Raw genomic sequence first — 24,180 nt, 5'->3', positions numbered from 1 at the left:
GAGGGGCTCAATAAAAATTTGCTGAATGATTTTTAAAAATCCTAGAGTGTTCCGCTTCAGGATGGATATGTATTCTGATTAAAGAGAGGGATTAAAATGTAGTTCAAAGTATCTAACAAATCCCAGAGAGAGAGAGAGAGAGAGAGAGAGAGAGAGAGAGAGAGAGCGCGAGCAACCAAAAGTGCAGAGCCCAGGAGTTCTAACTCAGATGTCACACAGCTTCAGCAGACCTTTCCCTTCCCTCTCTACTCCCTGCACCATTTCCTTAGGCTGCAGTTAAGTGGATGGTATCCAAAATCAAGTTCTTTAACCATAGCTTTGGGGAAAAAAGTTAGAGTCTATGGAAATTGAGTCAATAAGTCACCTATACTAGATAGAACAGAGAAGATCCGGATAAAGCTGTTTAGGTATGAATAAGATGGGGGAAATCAGTGACAAACATCCAAATATGCTAAGGCAATGCTCCCAAATGAAAATAAACAAAACCAATCAACCTTAAAAGAAAGGAACATAGCATGCAAAAGAAAGATGAAACTCCCTCTTTTAAAGAAAACATAGTCCAAAGAACAAAACAAAACTCCTCAGAAGTGCTTTGTACTATGAATCAAGTTAATGAGAACATGAACTCAGAAAAACAAGAGCTCAAAGATGAGTTGACAGAACTCCAGGAAGGTTACAGAACTAAGGAGGCTGAGTACAAAAACAATATTATAGAGTGAATTTTTAAAAGGTGACAGAGCAAGGAACAAAATAAACATGGCTGCAAATAAAATTACCGGCCTCGAGGAATGGCTTGTAAATACAAGGGAACCAAAGGAATTAGAAGGTGACAGATTGGAGTTCAAAAGCACTTAACATGAGGAAATTGATGTCCCTGAAGGAGAAGTTTCAATAAATGGAACAGGAAAAGTATTCACAAATACCACACAAGGAAATTTCACTAAAGGGAAAGAATAACCACATTTATAGATTGAAAGAACATACCATGTTCTAGGAAATACTGATAACAGAATGCTTAACACAGCCCTGATTGAACACTTAAAATTCAAGTATAAAGACATTCCTTGGGAATTTGAGAAAACAAACAAACAAAAAAACCCACCACCACCAACAATAAAAAAAAAAACAAAAACCAAAAAAGCAAAAAAAGTGTCACATTGGATAAAGCAAAAATTAGCCTGACTTCAAATGTCTCCATAACAGCATTCAATGCAAGAGCAATATGTATACCAACCAACATGTCAAGACAGATATTCTATCATGAAAGAATTTCAGTCAAGATGACATATAATTGGGTCTTGTGAATTTCTGGCCAGAATGGTTAGTAATGATGGTGTAGCCACCTTTAGAATAGCTATGCTAGCATTTTTCCAAAGTGTGACCTTTGAACTCCAGTGAGGTGTTCCTTGAACAAGGAAACTATGGTCAAACAGTTCAGAAGCACAGACTCTCTAAATGGCGCACCTTAGAAATTTATAAAACACACCAGCATATAAAAGAGTTCAAGACAGTAATGAAAAAGCAGCAGATCTCATTTGGAGGAAGTTTCATCTACCACAATGGATGGGAAAATGATTTAATAACTCAAAACAGCAATCAATTCCAAAACAATTCATATTTATTTTTCTACTTCCTCCTCCCCAAAATAAAATTTTATTATTTATTCATTCATTTATTTTAAAGCAATATGATCTTAAAATCCAGTTCAGGAATAAAAAAAGCAGAGTGGTGTTTTTAGGTCTACTTTGAAAGTACTAACAATAAATTCGCTCCTAAAGCAGCCATGTCAAATCTTTAAGCATGGCTCAATTTCACATCTGCTTTGTTTAAAGGAAAGCATCTTTGTGAAGGTTGCATTCCCACTGTGGAACTCTGGAAGTGGCAGGACTTTAGCTTGGTATTATACGAGAGAAATTCTAGGAGATGTTCTGAAGCTGAACACTTTTTTTTTCCTTAGGGAACCAGGAACAATGTAACTGAGAAGGCAAAGAGTAAATATCTTTTATTCTAGAAGAAAAACAATGCTACTACCACTTTGCAATACTTTTTCCTACTTCTCAGTATTTCTCCCATTTACATAAGCATAGTTTTTGATAGTGTGCAATGCCCTTCTATTTAGATTACAAACCACTGCTTTAGAATGGTGGAAGACTACTCTCTACTCACATCATATCTCTCTTGTGCTACTTTGAACTGGAAAAAGTGTTTTAATTCCAGACTGACTTGTTTCTGTTTCCCTACCTCCTCCTTGTCAGAGGACAGAAGTGTGCCAGGAATGTGGAATGAAAAAGCTGGAGGTAACTTTCAGCTTTGAGATAGTGTTATATTGTCTGTCCTTCTAAGATACTGCCCAGAGCTGACTGAGGTGAGAGAGTGGGTTGAAGAGTAACTGAGAAGGTCAAAGGATTTCAACCAGTAAAGAAGGGAGGGACCCATAAACTGGAATGCAGGTATAAGAAGCAGCAATTACCAGGATATGCTGCCCTCTTCAGGGTTTTTAAGGGAAAACTCACCAGTTAAAATTGGCGGAACATTTAAAAGTCTAACAGTGCCAACGTGGCAAGGATATGAGCAATAGGAAAGCTCACACACTTCTGGTTGGGGTGTTATTTAATACATCTAGGAAATTTAAAAATTGTGCATACCCTACATTCCAGCAATCCCACTCTTATGTAAATATCTAGAAATACTCACCCACATTTGCACAAGGAGCTATGTTGTATTGTCTGTGACAGCAAGAGATTAGAAACAATTCAAAAATCCATTAGCTGACCAACTGGGGTATTTACCTACCACGGCATGTTATACAGCAATAAAAAGTAACAACGTTACTTTAATCAACACGGATACATCCCAAGAATGAAATATGGAGTCAAGTTGCAGAAGGATATATGATACAATTTATATAAAGCTTGAAAATGCACAAAATACATACAGTAAAGTGCCATTTATATGGCTGAAAACATACAAAACCAAAACTGTGTGTGTCATAAAAACATACATTGGAATGACAAACAAAATGAGAAAACAGGGTTGGGAATCATAAATTCAAGGTAACAGTTACCTCTGAGGAGAGAATGAGAGAAAGGAGATAAAGAGGACATAGGCTATTTTGATTATAGATGTTAGGCTTTATTTCTTTAGTGTGATAGGTACAAGAGTCTTCATTATATTATTATTTATACTTACCATTGTAGACCTCAAATATTTCATTAAAAAAATTGAGGTACTCCGAGTCAGATTCAACTAAAATGCATGAAGCACTTGCCATGTAGATAAAGCAGTGCTTTTCCACATTGGGCAGTGTAACAGCCAACACTGGAGAAGTCTATGCTTAGAAATGTAAGTGAATCCCATTATCTGGCAACTTCTGCATTGTACCCTCAGATCCTTTGTTAGCCAGTGTGATCCCACCTGACCTGCTGCCGGATACTGTGAGCTTACCACTATGACTGATGAATTCATGGAGAAAGGGTGCAGTGGAAGGAGAAGAAAAGCAAGGTAGATTATTAAGATTTAGAAAAAAGGAAATTAAGCTCATTTGGAATTCTCTTTTCTAAATGAATTCAACTTCCTTCTTTCTACACCTCACATTTTTTCTCAACTTACCAATTTCTCAACAACTGTGTGATGGGAAATGTGAGTAGGAATTTAAAAATTCTTATAGAATCATTAGTCCCTTCTACATAGAGAAAAGGCAAAACTTTCTATTGGTTTCATTTTGCCTAAAATAAGTAAGACTCAGTGGCCAATTAGTGGGATGTGTAAGCTGAAGGTAGATGTTCACTTCTGAGGCACCCATAGGGGAAGAATGTACTACCCTCTATCAGTGGTTGTTAACTCTGGCTTCACAGTATAATCACCTGAGTTTTAAAATCTACTGACCCCTTGGCCATTCCCCCAGAAATTCTGAATTAGATGTTCTGGGGTGGGGCCTCAGGTGTTCATATTTTACAAATATCACTTCCCAGGTGATTCTAATGTGCATACAGCATTGAAAACCACTCTTATCTCTCAGGCTCTGATATACCTGATATTGAACAAATTTCAGGGCCATTGGTTACCACGGTTGGAAGAGTTACTGCTGGCCTTTCTTGTCAAGTTCATGACATGATGGGAGAAACCTTGGACAGATGTTTGTTTCCACTAATTGTCTCTCTACTCAGACATCTTTAAGACTTCTTGCCCAAACTCTCTGCTGGAGAATATTCTCTGTGCCTTGGCTCTTTCTTCATTCTTTTGTGCAAGGCCAGGTGTTTTGGAAACAGGCAGGGCTGTGCTATGCAGTGGGGGTGGTGAAGTCACCCACAAGGCCACAAAGATAATTGGTTTACTGTCTAACAGGTTTGGGCTCTTCAAACTCTTGGCCAGCCTCTTGACTTACATGTTGGTTAAAAGAATCATAAATCAATTACTTTTAAGCCTCCCCCTAACCAAAACCCCACTGGAGAGATTGTCAATAACATAAAGAAAAACCATGAATTTGAGAGCTAAAAAGTTAGTGTAACCTTCCATCCAGTGGACATTTTTAACAACACCTTATCAAATGATCATTCGGGCACCAAGTGAAAAATTTTCGCTAATTTCCATGCAAAATACTTCTAGGAAATTCCTATACATCTGGACCAAATGTTAGCGCTGGGACTACAAGGAGCAGCAGTCACTGTTCCAGCCCTTGATGATGGACAAGTGATTACACGGACAGATCTATAACCAAGTAATTAAATAAGGCGTGAGACATCTAAGAAGACCTGTACATGTTCTATATACAAGTCATAAACATTAGAAAGAGGATGCTTTGTGTAGATCAGCTTTGCAGGAGAGTTTTTCACAGAGGGAGTGATGGTAGAGTAAGGTTTTTCAGCTTTGTCTTCAATATGTGTTCCCAGCATTGCCTGGGAACTGATTAGAAATGCAGAACGTCGGGCCCCATCTTAGGCCCACAGAAGTAAAGTCTTTTTAACAAGATTCTCAGGACATGATATGCAAAAGAAAAACAGAAAAGCACAACTTTAGAGGTTCTCCAGGTTGAAGTGGGGGGTGGGAGTGGGGGTATACTATGATGACAGTTCAGGGAGAGCACTGACACCCACAAAACCTCCCCTGTGTGAATGCATAGTGTTATTACTGCTGGGGCATAGGGTAAATGATGCCATTTACAAGTGATGCCATTTGGAGAGGCAGGCCTGGGCCTTGTCATGAAAGGGCTTGCAGAGCATTCTAAGGAATTCGAATTTCATCATGAAGGTAGTGAGAAGCTAATTAAAACCAATTAAATATTTTAAACAGGAGAGAGGCATAATGAGATTTTTGCTTTAGGATGAGGCCATTGGCAGTAACGTCAAGGCAGGAGCCAAGGGGGCTGGGCTTTGAGAGGCTGTTGTCATCAGTAGAGAAGTGGTGAGGGCCTAAACCAAGGCAGGCCGCGGGAAAGGAGGCAGAGGTGGAGATAAGAGAGAGATTTAGGAGGAATGAGCAACAGGGCATATTACTACATGATATTCCACATTTCCTTAAAAATCCTTTTAGAAATACATTGTATGCAATTGGATGAAGAGAAACCAACCACCTGGCCACCTAACCAATCAACTAGCAAACAGAAAACGCAAACTCTCAATCACCAAATCCTAAATAAAAGTACAATTTAAGAAAACATGATTAGGAGGAAGACACAGGTTTCAGTGACAAATTGTAAAAGCAGGGAAGACTAAATGAACATGTTTATTGTTTCTTTGTTTTTTGCTACCTCAAATTTTCAGAGACACTTTTGATAACTGACAATTGATACATGCTTTGCAATTCAGAGTAAGTTACAAATATATCATTGTTAGATATTATAGGAATCTTGAAGAAGAGAAAACACACACACACACATATTAGGATTTTCGTTGTATTTTTGCTATTTATGACTACACAGGGCTTCAGTTTTCTTACTGGCCAAAAAAGAAGCTATTCTTTTATGTTTCCTTGAAAGTGCAATCATTTTTAAGAGTGTATTGTATCTTTTATATCTTCTTTCTTTATCAATAGTGTATAATAGAACTTGTTCATCTCAAATTTTCCTTTCAAAGCAGAAATGCATTTCAAATAGTTTGCTGTTTGAAATATTAACATGGCTGATTACTTTTTACTCATTCTTTTAGCAAAAAAATTAGACTCAGCCTTTTCCTTCCATTCTTATGTTTTAATCAACAATATAAATTATGTATGAGAAGCCTTAGTGTATTATTAGCTGAGTTTTTTAAAAGATATTTGACAAAGCCCAAAACTAAATTACCAATGCTCGCATTTTTCTGAGTCATATTTTTTAATCTTTGAAAAAATAGTGATCATCTGTTATTTTACTACAATAATATGAATATAAACCTAAACTCTATTTAGAAGAGGATCTATACATAAAATGTCAAAATGTTAATGCCGATAAGGTTGTATGTTTCTAAGAAGCATTTGGACATGAAATGAAAATGGCAAAGATGTTCAACTTTTTGTTTTTGCCGTCTGGTCTTGCTGCCATCATTTCCTAAGGGACTTCCAGGCAAATATCTACCATACCTTTTGTTTCATGATCATATGACTGTGATCATGTGACTGTGACACCGTTTTTTATTCAATTCCCTGAACTTGTTTCTCTGCCTTGCCTTGTTTCTTTCTATCTGCATTGCTGTCAGCAGCTCAGACTTGGCCTTCGTGGCTCCCTCTCTCTTATTAGTTTTCTTCTCAATAGAATGTTCTTTGGATTTGAAATGGAACTCCTTTAATAGTAATTTACACTCCCACAAGCCAAAACAAAAATGATTCTCAATGTAAATGGGACTATGCCACTCCACAGTTTAGCTGGATTACTAATGTAAACAGCTTCGTTATCAAAAGCTCAGAGAAAGCTGAACATGTAAAGCCTGGCTTGGATCCTAGTTGCAAATGGGTAGGTAGACTTTGAAACTTAAGCTAGCAGAACTAGTTCTGTGGCCACATTACTCAGCACTTTCTTTCTACAAGGAAAGCCTTAAAAAAACAACGTCCTCTCCCATTAACTGCAAACTGGAAAATTGGCTTAATTTTGGCAACATCTATTAACATTTAAAAGGCATATTCCCTTTCAGTCAGGAATTCTGCTTATAGGAATTATGTTATAGGTTCCCTTGCCTAAGTATAAGCTTTGTACAAAGGGATTCAAAATAGTATTGTTTATGAAGGCAAAAACTCTACATATAATCTGCACGTCTACTGTTGGGGAATGATCAAGAAATTATGGTCCATTCACTCAAGGGAATCATAGGCAGCTATTTATGTGCTATCATGCAAAAATGTTTAAGTGGTAAAACCAAGGAATTACTTGCTGGGGCTTTACTGTCTCCACTTTCCAGCACATTCCTTTCTTTGATATGAACAATTGATATTCTATTTTACATAAGTGTTTTGCAATGGAGCTTCAAGACCCTCTTTCCAACCAGATTGCCCTGGTGGAGTCCCTTTTATACTAGCATTATGGTGCTATCACTACAGCAGTTACATGAAAAAGTAAAATAGTATGATAATATTTATATATAACATAAATCTATGCTTGCACATGTATGAAAAATTTCTGAAAGGATGCACATGCAACACTTTAACATTGGTTATCCCTTAATGGAAGGACTGGGTAGGGCAGGGGAGAGAGAAACTTTATACTTCTGGTCTGTTTTTACTTCTCTGCCATAAACACATATTACTTTTATAATTTAAACAAACAAACATTGTAAATAAGCAAGCAAATAATTCCATATAAATAAATAAATAAAATGGAAAATATATAAAGGAAGAGTTACCTAAATCCTTTGGGTACAGGTAACCTAACAAGGCCCTGCAAAAAAATACAAGTACCTGTGTTTTCTGTGGTGAGCCATGAGACCAGAGATTTGTCTGTTTTGCACATCACTATATTCCTACTGGAGAAATGGTTTTTTGAGTCCTATTGCCACTTAATTCTTGAGGACCCTGAAAATTATGCTTTACGTCTGGCAGGGACAGCAAGTATCACCTCCTCCCAGGAGCCTGTTGTGATTCTTGTAGCCCTCATTCGTCTCTGCTTTCCTTCCATTTCTATTACAAAATTTCATTGCCTTAGAGTCAGTGCCTTTCTGCCCTTTATTTATATTAATTGTATTCCTTTTATCTTCAGGCAGTTGATGGCAAGAAGAAAGAGGTCTTCAATTCCATTACAGCTGCTTCCATCATAGTGTTCCCTTTATTACCCTGTAGATCTACTGATAAGGAATACAGGTTTTACTTCTCTAGCAAGATTGCAGGTATAGGACTTCTTTGTGTGATAAAGGAGAGAAGATTACACAGAGTGTGCCAAATTGCATAGACTGGGATCCTCCTAGACAGTAGCTGCAATTCTCCTGGGAGAGCTATGCTTCAGGACAAAGTACCAACTGCTTAGTACAACATACAAGGATCTAATGTGTCCCCACCTGCCAACACACACACATACACACACACAAACACACTCAGAATCATCATCTGCTGCCACTTCCTGGTACACACCCATACTCCGGCTTCACCAAAATACTTGCTTCCTGGTAGGCACAATGCATTCTTATAGGCCAGTAATTTGTACCAACTGCGGTTCAGTTGCATTCAGAATGCAGTTAACCCACATTCAATTTCTCCTTCCTTTGCATTTTGATTTAATGATGCTTGACTCTAAATAGCTTCTCCTATAGAGGAAGAAAAATAGACTTCAGCAAGACAATTGGAGGATGGGCAAACCCCAATAATGTTTTATAATTTTATGGGCATGGTGTTCTGTGTTATTGCCCACTAAATTTTCATTGGGGTGTACTCCAGGTGAGTCACTGTAGCAGTCCCAGCCTAAATTGTAAACAAAAAATGCATATTTGCCTTCCTTACATATATGGAAAAGAACTGTTAGGCTTATAGAGGAACAGAGAGTTATGGTTCAATATTTAATTTTTGATTTTGCTGTTAGAGGATTATTTTTTTCTTCCTGTTTTTATTTGTACCTTACTATTTAGGCATGCAATTACCTGAAGTTTTGTCCTGATAATCTAACTGGGAATTAAGAGAGAGTATTCAAACTTTCTCTTACATTAATTCTTGATTTATGATTTAGCTTTTGACCATGAGGAAAGGTTTAAAATCTTGCAAAGAATTAACTACTCCAGAGTATTTTATACAACACAGAAGCAAGAAAATATATCATCCCATTCACATATAGAATGTGCCTAGGGTATTTGAAATTCTCTACTTAGCAAATATCAGGAAATGATACAAACAGCTATTTGGCATATTGTGATCTGGCTACTTACTGTATTGGCTTTAAATGTAGTGAAACGTGACACAGCATCAGATATTTAAAGGCACAAAGTTGTTTTCAGCTCAGTTACACATTTAGATGGGGAGTATCCTATTTGGTATGAAAATAGTTGAGCAGACAGATCTTATGGTTTATTGACTACTTGAATTAAATTTGAGCCCCTTGGAATATTTTCACTTGCCACTCTGCAGAGACAAGAGCTTGACAGTCAAGTCAAGGGAAAAACTGTGCTGGGAGAAAACCCATAAATCACATATGAAGCAGTGTCCTTCAAACTCAACACAATGCGAGCCAAGATCATGGTGGCTTCTTTCTTCAAAGGAGGAAAATATCTGGGTACCTTATTGGAAGAGGTCAGGTGACAGCTTCATTGACTGCCTCTTGAAATGGAAGGATAACCTCTCCTTTTATGTTGCCATTCTGAGTTAGCATACATGACTTATCTTCAGAACCAGAGGCTTTTTCCTTTCAGTCTGAAGTTAGTGTTTCCAAATTTGAGCCCATGAGCTTCTTTCTCTCCTCTAATATCTTTCCACAATAATAAAAAAGGCTAAATATAAAGGCAGGGGAAATGTTCCACTTCAGTAGTGATCAAAGGCATAGTTAACCTGAGGCTGATGTTTTGGTCTATTGAATCGGTAAAGAATTTTAAAAAATTATATGATGTTTATTGCTGGGCAAAAGGTATTGGCATATACTCAGATAGTAGGGTAACAATGTAAAATGTTAATTTTTCTGGAGAGGAATTTGGCATATCAAAGCTTTAAGATATGCATATTATTTGATCAGAAAAACTACTTCTAAAAGTAATTGTGGATATGAACAAAGATTTAGTAACAAAGATGTTAATTGCAGTGTGGTTTATAATACAGAAAAACTCAAAATGATTAACAATAGTGTTACAGTAGGTGGCTGGTCAGACATGAGCAGGACAGGAGAGACCACCCTCCCGTTCCCCACCCAGGAATGTCAGGCAACCAACAGATGATGCTCAGGCAATTATTAACTGACTCTCTAAAATAATAATTGGTTGCAGCCAGCCTCAGGGAAAGTAGTCTCCCAATACATAGAAAAACCTGAGACTAGTGATCAGCTTCCTGATAAGATCTCAGGAGTTGGGCGAGTGGGCTGAAGCATGCAAACTAAGAGGCAAGATGGTGGAGTTTAACTGGTATATTACCTTATAGGAACACTTGACTGTTAAGGGAAGAGTGCCTCTAGTAAGCATGCATACAACTCCAGTAAACACACTGTGCATGTGGCTCCTCCTAAGCACTGGCGGGCCACTGTGCATGCGGACAGCCCACCCCAAGGGAAGAATCATGGCAGAAGGGACACAAGACCCAGGAAGCATGCCAATGTATAAAACCCCAAATCAAAAGGTCAAACTGTGGACTTGATCTCTCAAGTCACCTGTGTGGCCCTCTTCCAAGTGTACTTTACTTCTTTCTGCTCTAAAGCTTTTTAATAAACTTTCTACTGCCCTGTTCATGTCTGACTAGCTATCTACTGTAACATTTCAGACCTGTACAGACTCACCATGCCAACAACAGGATGTTGGTTAAATAGTGGAATGATATCATGAAATGATCTATAGCAATTTAAAACAATGTTGAAAAGAATATTGGTGCAGAAGGATGCCTCAATATATCATTGCTAAAAAAAAAAGAGGTTAAAAATGATGTGCTTTGTATGTTTCAATTGTATTAAGAGAAGTATATAGATACACATGTGTATATGAAAATCAACCTGGAAAAATGTACCATAAAATCAACTGCACTTATTTCTGGGTGGTGAGTTTTATGATTGCTTAGCACTTTTTTCTAATTATCTACATTTCAAAATTTCTACAATTACATATATATATTTCTATGTAAATACATATATTTATGTTTGTTTCAAATATTTATATTTATGTTAGTAAAACACAAAAGGTTTGATTTATATAAATAAATATGAATATGCATGGAAAGCTAAGTCACTGTATGATCTGACAATGATAGCAAGTCAAGGAGCCAGAGAACCTGACCATGACCAAAACTAGGTGTTGCCTCCTTCAGTACCCATTTCACCACCTTCCCTTAGTTTTAGCACCCTGATTTTTAGCTGGGCACATTGCCACCTAGAATAAAAGACTACATTTCCCAGCCTCCCTTGCAGGTGGTCAAGACTAGATTCATGACCATCGAGATGTAAGTGGAAGTACTATGTGGGACTTTCAGTAAAGGACATAGGTTCACACTTATTTTTCCCTTTTTCTCTTCATTGTCTGGAGCCTCATGTGCCACACAGGTCCATGACATGAAAGCCATATGCTGAGGATGGCAGAAGAGAAAGACAGCAGCTTAGGTTCCTTGTGATAGATGAAGACCCCATGTCAGCTTTGGACTGCTTATCTTACATTATTTCATATTTCAGAGAAATAAATTTCTATGTCATTTACATCATTGTTATTTTGAGGTTTGCATTATTCTTCAACCAATCTCGGGCTTATCTAATATACTGACTAATTGTGTTTGTGGTTGGTTATTGCTGTCAAATCAGAACTGTTTACTGAAGGGCTTCTTAAAATAAGTTATCCAGAAAAAGAAAATATTTGGAGCACTATGAAAACCACACTTTCAGATCTACACTAGCATGCTGAATTTCTTGGATTTGTAGATGATCTCTCATTAGTGACTTTTTTTTGATACAGCCCCCAATAAGCCTACAAATACATGACCTTAAATGTTGATATAGTCAGTTTTGAGGGCATAACTGCCAAATGTAATGCTTAATTATAGAAAAGTAACACATTAAATGGATGTGAATAATGGTGAAAATAATGAAGTTTTAAAACCAGTGAAAATATAGCTTATTAAAATACGAGGCCTTCAGTAAATACATTTAGGGAAAAGGAGCGTATTACTAGAGGAAAGTTCTTCATCTGAGATGCATACGAGCTTGTCTAACCTGCTTTATTTTGTTGTTGTTATTGTCGTTCTTCTTTTTTTTTTTTTTTGACTTTGAACAGCCTGAAGCCATGGTTTTAAGTCTGCATCTGTAGTGATAAGTGGAAAAGAGGGATGAGGAAGGGGCTTTACTGGCCCAACCAGAAACAGAAACTAAGAACCCATGACTGAATTCTCGCCCTTGAACACCCCTGATTCTGTGAATGACTTTATGACCCTGAGAGAAAAATTGTATTGAACTCCAACACAATCAATACATGGATAGGCAAGTAAGGTATTTCTTTAGTAATAGTTCATATTGCTGCAAAATTAAGACAATGTAATTTGTACCCTGTGAATATACATGATCAGCCTATTATTCTCTTTTAGCAACATGAAACTTATTCTCTCAGTTTTCTTCATGTGGCTAATTTGTAGAACAGAGGGATAGGGTGCTTCAGGGATTCAAACCTTGATGATGATGAAAACTATTTTGTTAACATTGCCTCTGTAAACACACTCAGCATTTCAAAATAATTTTTGAAATGGCCATGAAGATATGAGCAATAAAAGAACACACAGCATTAATTCCTCCCACCCCCAAAAGTGTAAGACATTATTAGAAGTGAAGTGAACAGAGTAAGAAAAGGAAAAAAACAGTTTAGAGTGATACTTTTTCTTTCTTTCATTTTTCTCTTTAATCAATGCAAATATTCATGTTTTCATCTCTGTAGGATTCTTTCCTTGCTGCATTCCACAAGCCCAGAGAAACTCGCTGGAACTCATACAAAATCCTCTCCTACTACCATATAAGGAATCAAAATGTGTAGCAGAAACCCACTGCCAAGCCGAGATAATCAACAGGGAATGTCTATGCCTTCAAGCCAAATGAGTGCAGAAAAATGATCAAGGCAGCAAAGTAAATAATAAAACTGAAAACTGGCTTTAGATTATGGTCTTGTCATGCACCCCACTCTCTAATAAGGCTGTTCTGGACATTTCTCTACCTCTAGGCCATTCAGGTATAAGAAGCTAGTAAGGTCTAATTTTGATATGAATAAAATTCACTCTAGGTCACAAGCAGAACAAAGTGAAGTAATATATCTTTGCCTTATTAACGATATCAAAAATTTTGTGCAGTTGCATGGCTTATAAATCCTCTACCATAATACCAAACTGATACTGCAATACTTTAAAATTTAGACATACTTTTTTTCAAATTTTGAAAAAAGTCTGTAAGTGTGTGGCAGTTACCAGAAAACTTTCCAGTTACATTGTTTTTGCTCGAAGTGAAATTGGTTAAGATTAATTATATTTTCCTTTTTTAATACATGGCACTTGATCCATCATATTCTTGGCTAGAAATAAATTTTTAATTAATATTTGCACCAAATTAATAGATGTTTCAAACCACAACATGGTGGTTCTGGAATTATAGCAAGGGACAGTATGCTGGGTTATATAATTAAGGCTTAGCAATTATCTAGTGGATTAAACAGACCATTGTGGAACTAACTGCTTGCTTTATTAAGACGGTAATGATTACACCTGAGAATGTAATGCTGGCCCGATGAGAAATTTGACCTTGCTGCCACATTTCTTGAGTTTTAAAGGAGGCAGAGGTAAGAAATGAGGAGATCAGAGAACAGAGGTTCCATAAATCAGTACCACAGATGACAGGAGCATGGATAAGTGCATAATTGTAGACTCAGGATAAAGCAAAGAATTTAGAGCTATTACAAAGTAATTTGTGTGCCATAACTCTCCGGGAAATTATAATTATCAGAGAAATAATAGACTCATAGTCAAACAGCTTCTGACCATATTACTTGGAAAAAAAAAAAAAGAAAGAAAAGGAAAGAAAAAAATGTGGTCTAGGAAATTTGGAGGCGCCAGGACAAATTCAAAGAAATGACCTAAAACCAACCAAAATGTCCTTCTTGTATTTTTATAGCATGTCATAGTTTAGAAAATGAGTTTTCCTGGCTGTTATCTTACTGAACCCTTTGTAAAGTCTGTGAGGAAGACTTCTTTATTCCCTGAATCCACATGAGAGCATGGGCTGAATCACCTCGCTAAATGACTTGCTCAAAGTCTCAGTAAGAATGTGCACTGGATCTCCGATCCTTGCTCCTTCCAATAAACCCACTAATGCCAAGCTAAGTGGGCATATCTGTTTATTTCCTGTAGGGCTCCTCCCTTCCTCTGCAGTGAGACTTAGTAAAAGCTCCCCACAGTGTTCACTTGGTCGTTCAGCCTTCAATTTGAGCAATTTCTAATTCTTCAATAGTTGTGAAATTCAGCAAGGTCTGGGATCTTGGGCATATTATTTAGCCACCTTGGCTTTGGTGAGGCAAAACTGCAGTCCAGAATCGACAATGAACCAATAGGAAATCCCCTCTGTTAGGACTAGAAAGGGCTGCCCAAATCCTTGGCTGCTACTGCCATCTCCTGTTCAGAGTAGCTCACCCAGGATTGCCTGTGCATACATTTGCTTTAAATTCAAGTGTAATACCCAGGATAAACTGATTTCAATGAGAGTCAGGAATATTCCCCATGCATTTAAGGTTCTCCATTCAGCCTCTTCTCGAAGCAACATCTTTTGGTGGTGGTCAGTGTTAGAAGGCAGTTTGAACAAGATTAAGAGGATAAAACTGTTGTTCTTCTGGGAAGAAGAGGTCACAATACAGTAGTGATGTGATCAAAGATGGAAGGAAAGAAGACAGCAATGTCCTTCTCCTGTGAGTATACCAGAGTAAGGACAGCCACATCCACTCTAAAACTATAATGTTCTTTGCTTGGACTGTGCGTAAGAGAGTTGCAAAAACCACAGCAAATTACATCCTCTTCTGATTTCAGGAGGGGCCACCAAATAGTCTTTGATGTATCTCAGAGTCACAGACTCTGTGCTGTAGATACATCCCACCTAAAAGTGAGGTCAAAAATTGGGATGGAGGTGATTCACAAAGAAGACTGTATCTTCTCAGAGCTTAGTATTTGCATTTCTGAGAATGTGACGATCAGAGCTATCCCAATGTTATGACAAATGGGGACAACTATCCCAGGTCTCAAACTTTTCTTTGACTTCATGGCTTCCCAACGAATGGTGGTAGCAACTCTAGAGGGTGGCTAGATCACTCAGTTGTGGTGGGGAAGTGAGACGAAGGCGTGGTGGTACTGTCATGGTCCTACCTCCCTCATCAAGACCTTTACCATACTTGTAGGATGGCATCTTTTCTTCTCAAAACTGGAAGAGACTACTCTTATGAGTCTATTTTCCTTTCAAGGTAGTTCCTGATGCTGAATTTAAGTTTGTTTCACTCAAATAATATTAGTGGTATAAGTACAGAGTATGATTAGTCATAAGTAACAGATCATCCCGGGGGAGTTCTAGTGATAAACCCAGAGAAAAGAGTGTATCATGGAGGATAAAAAAGAATACAAATTACTTATTTGTCAGGGCCTGTGCTAAGCACTGTCACATGCCATCTTAATACTTGCCATAGCTTGATGAAACAAGCATTATTATCCCTTTTTAACAGATAAATAAACTGAGGCTCAGAACCATGAATTAACTTGTCCAGGGCCATAGGGATAGTAAGTGATAATGGCAGGATTTGAATCAAGGTCTTTATGGCCTCCAAAACAGGGTAGTTCACCTCTACACCAGAATAATAATGGCTGCAGTAATAAAAATAGCAGACATTCCGGGAGGGCTGACATGTGCCACACACTTTTCAAGGACTTTCAAATATTAACTCACTTTCTTTCTCACTACAATTCTGTGAGGTAGGTGCTATTGTGATCAATATTTTATTGAAAAATACAGAGAATTTAAGCACTTCCCCAAGATTACACCACTATTAAGTAGCAGAACTGGTATTCAAACCCAGATAATCTGACTCTAAGCCTGTGCTAATTGGTGAAAGTTATCAGAAGCAGCAACTAGAGATCAGAGTGAGTGACACTTAGGTGCTCAGTGTTCCTAACATCAGTTTTCTATCACTGAATAATGTGGACAAGACTTTAAAAAGTAGCATGAGAATAATGATAGTGCTGGATCTGGTTCTAGCTTTATTTCTTGGTTCTCTTCAAACCCTTTTGGGCTAAGTTAAGGTTCATTTCTGCTGCCACCAACTTGGGCATGAGGTTGATTTATGCAGCAGAATCTTTGGAAGTTTCAGAGAGTGTATAGAATAAGGTGGAAATCAGACCTATAACATGTAACCCTTAGAAGCTCAGAGGCACTATCTTGCCCCAAGGGTCACCTCTATGCTTGAGATAGTGCTTAACCTGCAGCTACAGACATACCAGTCACCACAGTGCAGTGCAACTTGTGATTGTTGTTTAGGAAGTATCTGACCACCTGTCCATAATGTTTTTTCTTTCATGAAAGGTATTACAAACTAAGCCATCATAAGAGGATCCATTACCTAGACCTTCTTGTTCTTATGACAGAATTATATTAGCAATGCTCCACTTGGTCTTACTGACTCCCTTTCTCCTCTTTCATTTCCATATTAATTTTTTTAAACCATTACTTTCCTATGTCATTCTTGTACTTAAAAGCCAGCCATGATGATCTTGTCCCATTAGTTCTCATTTAGTCTTTTAGATAAAAGTGGCCCTTTGACTCTCCAGTTAATAAGATCTAAGGAAAGTCTGAGTGGGATTTCTGAGAAACCCTTTGCTTTACTGGTAAAGAGGAAAAACTTGGTTGGGACAGCCACTGTCTTCAATTGCACCATGAGGAGACAATCATGGAAACAGAGGCCAACATACTAAGGATAGAGGAGCTGAAAAGAAGGAAAAAGCACAGGTCCCTGATGGCATCATAGAGTAGGCAAACCAAAGGTTGCATTCTGACTTCTTGTTATGTGAAAAAAGTAATTCCCAAGTTGCCTACTCTACTGTTTACAGAGGATTTTCTGTTACTTGCAGCCCAATGTGTTCTTAACTGAAATAGATATTGCTTAGGGTATATCCCAACTGTGAAGCCTTGAGGGCAGGGGTCTATGATTGCTTGTGGTCAGACATTTATTTGTCAGACTTCAGTATAATTCCTGAGATATAGCAAGGGTCATAAAATGTTTGTTTAATGATTTATTTTTGTATTTCCCATAGCTGGGTTGATATTACTCTAAATCTTCTAAAATTCTAGATAAATTAATCAATATTTAAATTATAATTTTTTGATTAGGAAGGCATTCATTGAAAAATCTGCAAGAACTCTAGGTAATATTTATTTCTGCCTGTTTGGAATTTTGGGGTTTAAAAATTCTTATGAAAAGTATACTTTTGATTCTATGAGCTTCTATGATTTAAGTAAGTGTTAAGATTGCACAAGAGTATATGGAGGCTTTGCAGATTTCATTTGATCAAGAAGAAATAAAAGCAAATCCAGATTAAATATCTCCAATGCTTTAGAAAATGCTAATGACAAACATTCTGTTTATTTAAAAATGATAGAGCACTAGCTTCCAGCAATGGGACTGCCCTTGTTCATGTGGAAAAAGACAAACATCAACTTTCTAATCAATGGCCTGCTGGTATAATTGCTCAGTGTGAGAATGTTCTCTATTCCATCTGGACACAGTTAAATAATGCAATTTTCAAGTAGTTCTGAAGCTTCACTCACATACAGGCTGCCTTAATGTATTAACCTCCAGGTTGTCATTATGTGACAATGTCACAAAGAGGGTACATCTAGATCCAAGTCCAATAATCAAATATGCTCCTTGACAATCTTTTTCGTGATAGCTGATATAAAAAATTAGGCTCTTGTGAATAATGCCGCAATAAACATGTGCAGCGCACCAGCATGGCACATGTATACATATGTAACTAACCTGCACAATGTGCACATGTACCCTAAAACTTAAAGTATAAAAAAAAAAAAAAAAAAAAATTAGGCTCCGCAGATAAACATTTTTTCCCTAAAGGCCTGGGAAATTCTTGCCATATAATTTACATAAGTAATTATGAGTGTTAGCTCTCGTTGCATTATGCAATCTGATCTAGCATCTTATGTGCTGAAACCTACGCTAGGCAAGTCACGTAAGCTTCCTGGATGTAGGCTTTACCTTTAGTTACATGTACTTGACCACTAAGTAGAATATATGCTCGGATGAAGCTGACTTCTCCAGATAAGTTGGTTGTGTGTATGACTGTTCACAGATCTGACCATCCAGCAAGACTTGGAAATAACTCACAGGTGAATTAAAACTTCTTGCTCCTGTGGCTGTACTGTAGATTCTCAAAGAACATGGGGGAGAGGCTTGTTTAATGCTGGTGTATTTGCAAATGTTACTTTTGTGAGGGTGTGGAAGGTGTTTTGGGACATAATATAAATTACATTCTTGCTCAAAAGTGGCCACTCAGTAGTTCTATTTATAGTTTTTCATTTTTAAGAAGAGGGTAGAATGAATTTTATTAAGTACCACCACTATAATTTAGTCTGCCATTCATGGGAATTACATAAGGTAATGGAGGCTTCCAACCAGACAGACAGCAATTAGACTGCTCTGGTATTTGATATATTAGCTTTATTGGGTACTCACAGTTTTGCTTTTACCCTGTGAAATCTGTACTCAGAGGCCAAGTTTCTTTGCAGTGTTGTGGTGCTTATCCTTGGAGCTCTGGCTTTGTTTTCAATTTATAAGAGTAAAATAGATCCAAGGCTCACTTATAAAATATGACTTATCTTGATATATTTAATGAAAACACACAGATTAAACAATATTTATACCCATGTGTGTTGGAAAACTTCTTAGGTGGCGTCATTCTTTTAATAAAGCAACTTCTAAGAGAGTTGTTTTCAAACTTTAGCCTTCATTGGAACCACCAGGAAGGAAGGTTTATTCACAAATTCCTGGGCCCCACTTACAGACTCAGCAGATTTGGGGTAGGGGCTGAGAATTTGCATTTCTAACCAGTTCTCACATGATACTGATACTTCTGGGCCTGGGCCTGTACTTTGAGAATCACTGCTTTGAGAAATACATCTGCTATTTATCAACCTCCCCATGTCTCTGTCTCTGTCTCTCTCTCTCTTTCTAATATCTAGATCATAATAAAACCCACTGAGGTATTTTATGGGTGAAATTGTGTCCCCTTAAATTCATATGTTGAAGTTGTAACCCTTAGCACCCCAGAATGAGATTGTATTTGGAGACAATGTCTTTAAAGAGGTAATTAAATTACAATGAGGTCATTAGGTGGGCTTTATCCAATCAGTTAGAAGCCTTAAGAGAAAAAAGACCTCCCCTGAAGAAGAGGGAATTTTGCCAGCAGAGTGCCTTTGGACTGAACATCAAGTATTTCCTGGGTCTCCAGTCTACTGGGCTACTCTGCAAATTTTGGACTTGCCAAACTCTAAAATTGAATGAGCCAATTCCTTAAGATAAAGCCTCTCTCTCTTTCTCCCTCTCTCCCAACTGCCTCTTCCCCTGACCCCCTCACTATTGGTTCTGTTTCTCTGGGGAATCCTGAATAATAGAAGGTCTTATTCCCATCTGGGTTTTGGCTGAAGCATGAAGATACATCTTTCCTTATGAATGTCTTCCAGAAAATAAAAGCAATGGGGACCTAACTTAGTAAGTTTGGCTTTTCTCATATACACCCGTCATCTAATGACTTATTATCATTTATTCAGATGTATTAGATATTCATGGTATATGGGGCTATCTTTCCTCCTGAAGAGGACCCAACTGGTTCTTCATTATGGGAACCATGCTTTGAATTGCTTTTGCAATAGGTTTGTTCATGGTATTATGAAAAATAAAACAAAACAAAAACTAACTGTATCTCTCCAGTATGTAACTGTTAATCTGGACTGTGGTTTAACCAGAAGAGCTGATTCATGTCCTTAATATGCTGAGGAGTCACATGGAGTTTCCTTGGAGGATTTTAACTAATGAATGCTTTACAAATATGTCAGTATGGATGGATATGGTGTCTTATTATCCTTATTTCTATTTTTCCCTAAGCCCTGCCTCACACACTGAGGATTTAATGAGCTTTCACAGAGATCTCTACATCAAAACGGCTCTTGAGCAGTCCTCAGCTTTACTGAGCTTGCTCTCTTTTCTTCTTTTGTTGCAGTTTTTTTCCTGCCTCTGGCATCGATGTGATTGAATGTAGGGGGCTATTTAGGTTTGCAGCACAGAGGAAACACCTGCGAAAATCTGTTTCTTAGGCTGCCCATCCAAGAGTGGTATTGTTCAGGCTGCCTTGTGTTAAATTAGCTTGAAGAACAGAAATTAGAGCCTTCAGAATTGATCAATCCTAGATAACTACTGTGAAAAATATTTTATCAAACTTGAAACCCAGATTTTATCTCCCAAAGCTTGAAGCTTTGATTTTGTGTTGAGACTGGGAAATTGCACAAGTTTACATGGCAGCACTTACTGGCCACGTGGGACATGGCAGCTCCAGAAAGTAGCCTGCACTTCCAGGCAAGAGAGGAGCTACTGTTCCCAAGAGGTTTGCGTGTAGCATTATGGAAACTTTTTACGGGAGAAATTTCTACTATCTGAGCTTGCGATGGGTGGAGTGTAGATTGACTCAAGCCAAAGGGTCAACTCCTGTCAGAGGATCTGTGAAGGGCTCTGAGATTCTGAAAGTGCTAAAACACTCACTAGGCCAACAATGCTGGCTTACACAATCAGTAAGTCCCAGGGCAGCCCACCTTCTTAATCTCTTTCTTCCTAAAAACGTTTGAGTTTTGGCCTAAAAATGTTTGAGTTTTGGTGGCTTATGCCTCTAATCCCAGTACTTTGGAAGGTCAAGGTGGGAGGATCGCTTGAGCCCAGGAGTATGAGACCAGCCTGGGCAACATAGCAAGACCATGACTTTACAAAAATGAAATAATTAGCCGGACATGGTGGCTCCTGCCTGTAGTCCTAGCTACTTGGGAAGCTGAGGCAGGAGGATCTCTTGAGCCCAGGAGTTAGAGGCTACAGTGAGCTATGACTGTGCTGCTGCACTCCAGCCTGGGTAGCAGGGTGAGACCTTGTCTCCAAAAAAAAAAAAAAAGTTTGAGTTTTGATGAGTTTTAATTATTGTCTTTAATATCATTCTTCCATGTGGTAATCTCCTTTATCAAAATGAAGAAAACTGAAAAGTAAAATTCTTTCTACAGAAATTCATTAGCCAACCAAAGCACTCATAAAAGACATTTGTTCCAAAGTAGAAGGGGCCAACTTTGATTTTGTAATAGGCTGTATTATCAAGGGGGCTTATGTTACTAGCTTCATGAATACGAAGTGAAAGCATTATGAGATTATTATGGCACACTTTTTTTTTTTAATTGACACCGGGTCTCGCTTTGTCTCCCCAGCTGGAGTGCAGTGGCACAATCATAGTGCACTGCAGCCTGGAACTCCTGGGCTTAAGCAATCTTCCTGCCTCAGCCTCCCAAAGTGCTGGGATTACAGGAGTGAGTCATTGTGCCTGGCCTTATGGTACTTTCTTGATATTCGGTATGTTTGAAAGCTGATAATTGACTTGATTCTAGTTACTAGTGCTATTCAACTTTGTCACCAGTATTCCATTGGCCCTTGTTTAACATTTTTATTCTACAATGCAATTTGATATGTATTATAATAACAATGAAAGGCAGATTAGCCAGGCAGCATTATGTCCACCTTACAGATGGGTCATAGACCCAAGGCACTGAAAAGGTTTATTTAAGATCATATTGTTCAATAGAGCCAACGCCCAGATGACATGTCCCTAACTGCTAGTACAGGGTCTCTCAATGATTATTTGAATCTAAAAATTACGTGATATTGTTTAAAAGGGTGAATGAAACTACAAGAGATCTGTATTCTGCTTTGGGATTAGATGTTTTGTTCTTTTAGTTCATGGATGGACTCCATGGAAACCAAATGCACTACTGAGGCTTATGAAAACATGGCAATAGCACAGGCAACAGTGAGTACAAAGGTGATCAGAACAACACCTGCCTTTCAGCAATGTGCCCTCAGTCTAAAACTTACTATCAAACATGGCGTGGTCTCATTTGTTATGTTCTGCCGGATGTTGTGTTTCACCAGAGGTGATTAAGACAGTTACAGATTTCCATAGCTCTAATTTCTGTCCTGCTACTTTCTGGCAAGCAGCCATCAAATTATCCCCTTTGTGTTTTTCTGCCTTCCAGAAAACTGAAAATGCTGTCTGATATGGTCATTTTTTCAGTTTCTGTCTGATACACTCTAGGATTAGCAGGGAATTTCATGGAATGCAGTTGACAGGGAGATCAATAACTGTAGAAGCCAGAAGTTCTAGGAAGATAGGAAAAAACTTATTTTGCAGGCAGTAGGAGGGGAGACATCCTGAGTACTGGGTATTGTGCTTGATTCTGTGCATATATCATCTCATTTTTCCATCCACAATAGCCAGAAGTAGGTACTATTACCTTTACATTTTGATGAAATCGTGGCTCAACTTAATGACTTGCCATGGGTCCTAGTACCTACTTTTTTCTATAGTTTATACTATGTCCATAAACATAAAGGATAAGTTAGGCATAGAGGAGTGAGAAAGCCGAGTAGGAAGTTTGAACTTGGAGGAGAGGGAATGACTAGTGTATTCTTGGAGAAAAAGTGAAGTTCCAAGAATAGGACTAGGTATATTCCAGTCATCTTGGCTTTGGAGAGAAAGATGCTCAGATAAGCTCTTTGCATTAACTCAAGTCAATTTGGTTTGTCCAGCAGAGCTGTATATGAATATGGTTAAAGATCTCTAGAAGCTTCTCTTAAATGATATTGTACTTGTGGATATAACTGATTAGCTTGAACAATTTTATTACTTAAGAAAAGCAGAGAACTGATGAGCATCATTTTTACAAGTGGTACTCAGGGTGTGGCCCTATACCAGCAAGGTCAGCATCAGCTGGGGACTTGTTAGAAATGGAAATTCTTGGGCACCACCCAGACATCTGGGAGTGGGAAGGGAAATCTGCATTTTAACAAGACCTCCAGATTATTCAGAAACCCCAATGTTTCAGAGCCACTTCTTTACTCTGTAATATCTTCTACATGAGAATTTTAATTTATTTGTATATTAAAAGGTGCCTTTAAAACTAAATCCATCAGCAATCATCAAATGAATATACTTGACAACATTTAGTCTGCTTTTTCCCCTAATATGTTATGGAAGATGGGATAAATGTAGTTAACATAGACTGTTCCGAGTATAAACAAAGCCAATTTAAGTTTGATTGGAATTATATTTTTGGAAATATATTTGAAACATATTTGAATACTTTGACTTACAGGAAAATTAAATATAACCTCTAAATAACAGGAATATCGTATCTGAATTTTTATGTTATCTTTTATCATAATATTCCTTGGGATTACCTACTGAAGACAGTGATTGGAATTTTGAAAGGCAAAAAAAAAAAAAAATTCAAATTACTGCAGATGACTTGTTTCAATGTCATATAACAATCTGCATCAAAAATAACAATATTAAAAACCCTTTTAAAACTTGAAAAGAACAAGGAAAAGATGAATATTCCTTCTTATTCATGCCCTAATCCAATCCCCTAAGAAAATAAATGTCACTGAAATAATAGGATTCTAAAATTGTAGCATTTCAAAGGAAACCAGGGACAACAATACTGGACTATGCATTAATGTTGTCAACACTGACTGACTAAGCAGACAGAAATATAGAAGACTTTCTGAGACTACATGATTTATTTTCATCTACTGTACTGGTTATTCGTATGGTCGTGTTGAGCTGGACAGTGACTTGGAGCAGGGGTTGGAGAAGAATCAGCTACAAGGGCCATGGCAAAAATACTGTAAAAGGAATTACTGTTGAATAGAAAATTGTTTGGCCCCGATATTAGATTCTGTACCCTCTCCTACTCAAAATGCATTGTTTAAAAAACATGTCCATTTTATATATTACAATCAT

The 24,180-nt window shown here is 37.7% G+C and overlaps 1 protein-coding gene and 1 non-coding gene across 8 annotated transcripts in view; both read right to left on the bottom strand.

Annotated features, from left to right (window-relative positions):
- SYT1 (synaptotagmin 1) overlaps positions 1-24,180 on the bottom strand; it is a 588,739-nt gene that overhangs the window by 29,238 nt on the left and 535,321 nt on the right. The gene's annotated exons all lie outside the window — the stretch shown is intronic.
- Positions 3,491-3,599, bottom strand: MIR1252 (microRNA mir-1252). The gene has a single exon (NR_106626.1). It is a non-coding gene; the product is annotated as a microRNA mir-1252 (primary transcript).

The sequence above is a fragment of the Pan troglodytes genome, chromosome 10 (genome assembly GCF_028858775.2).
Source record: "Pan troglodytes isolate AG18354 chromosome 10, NHGRI_mPanTro3-v2.0_pri, whole genome shotgun sequence".
NCBI classification, from domain to species: Eukaryota; Metazoa; Chordata; class Mammalia; order Primates; family Hominidae; genus Pan; species Pan troglodytes.
Note: the sequence above shows the minus strand (reverse complement) of the source record. Positions and strands in the feature narration are given on the sequence as shown.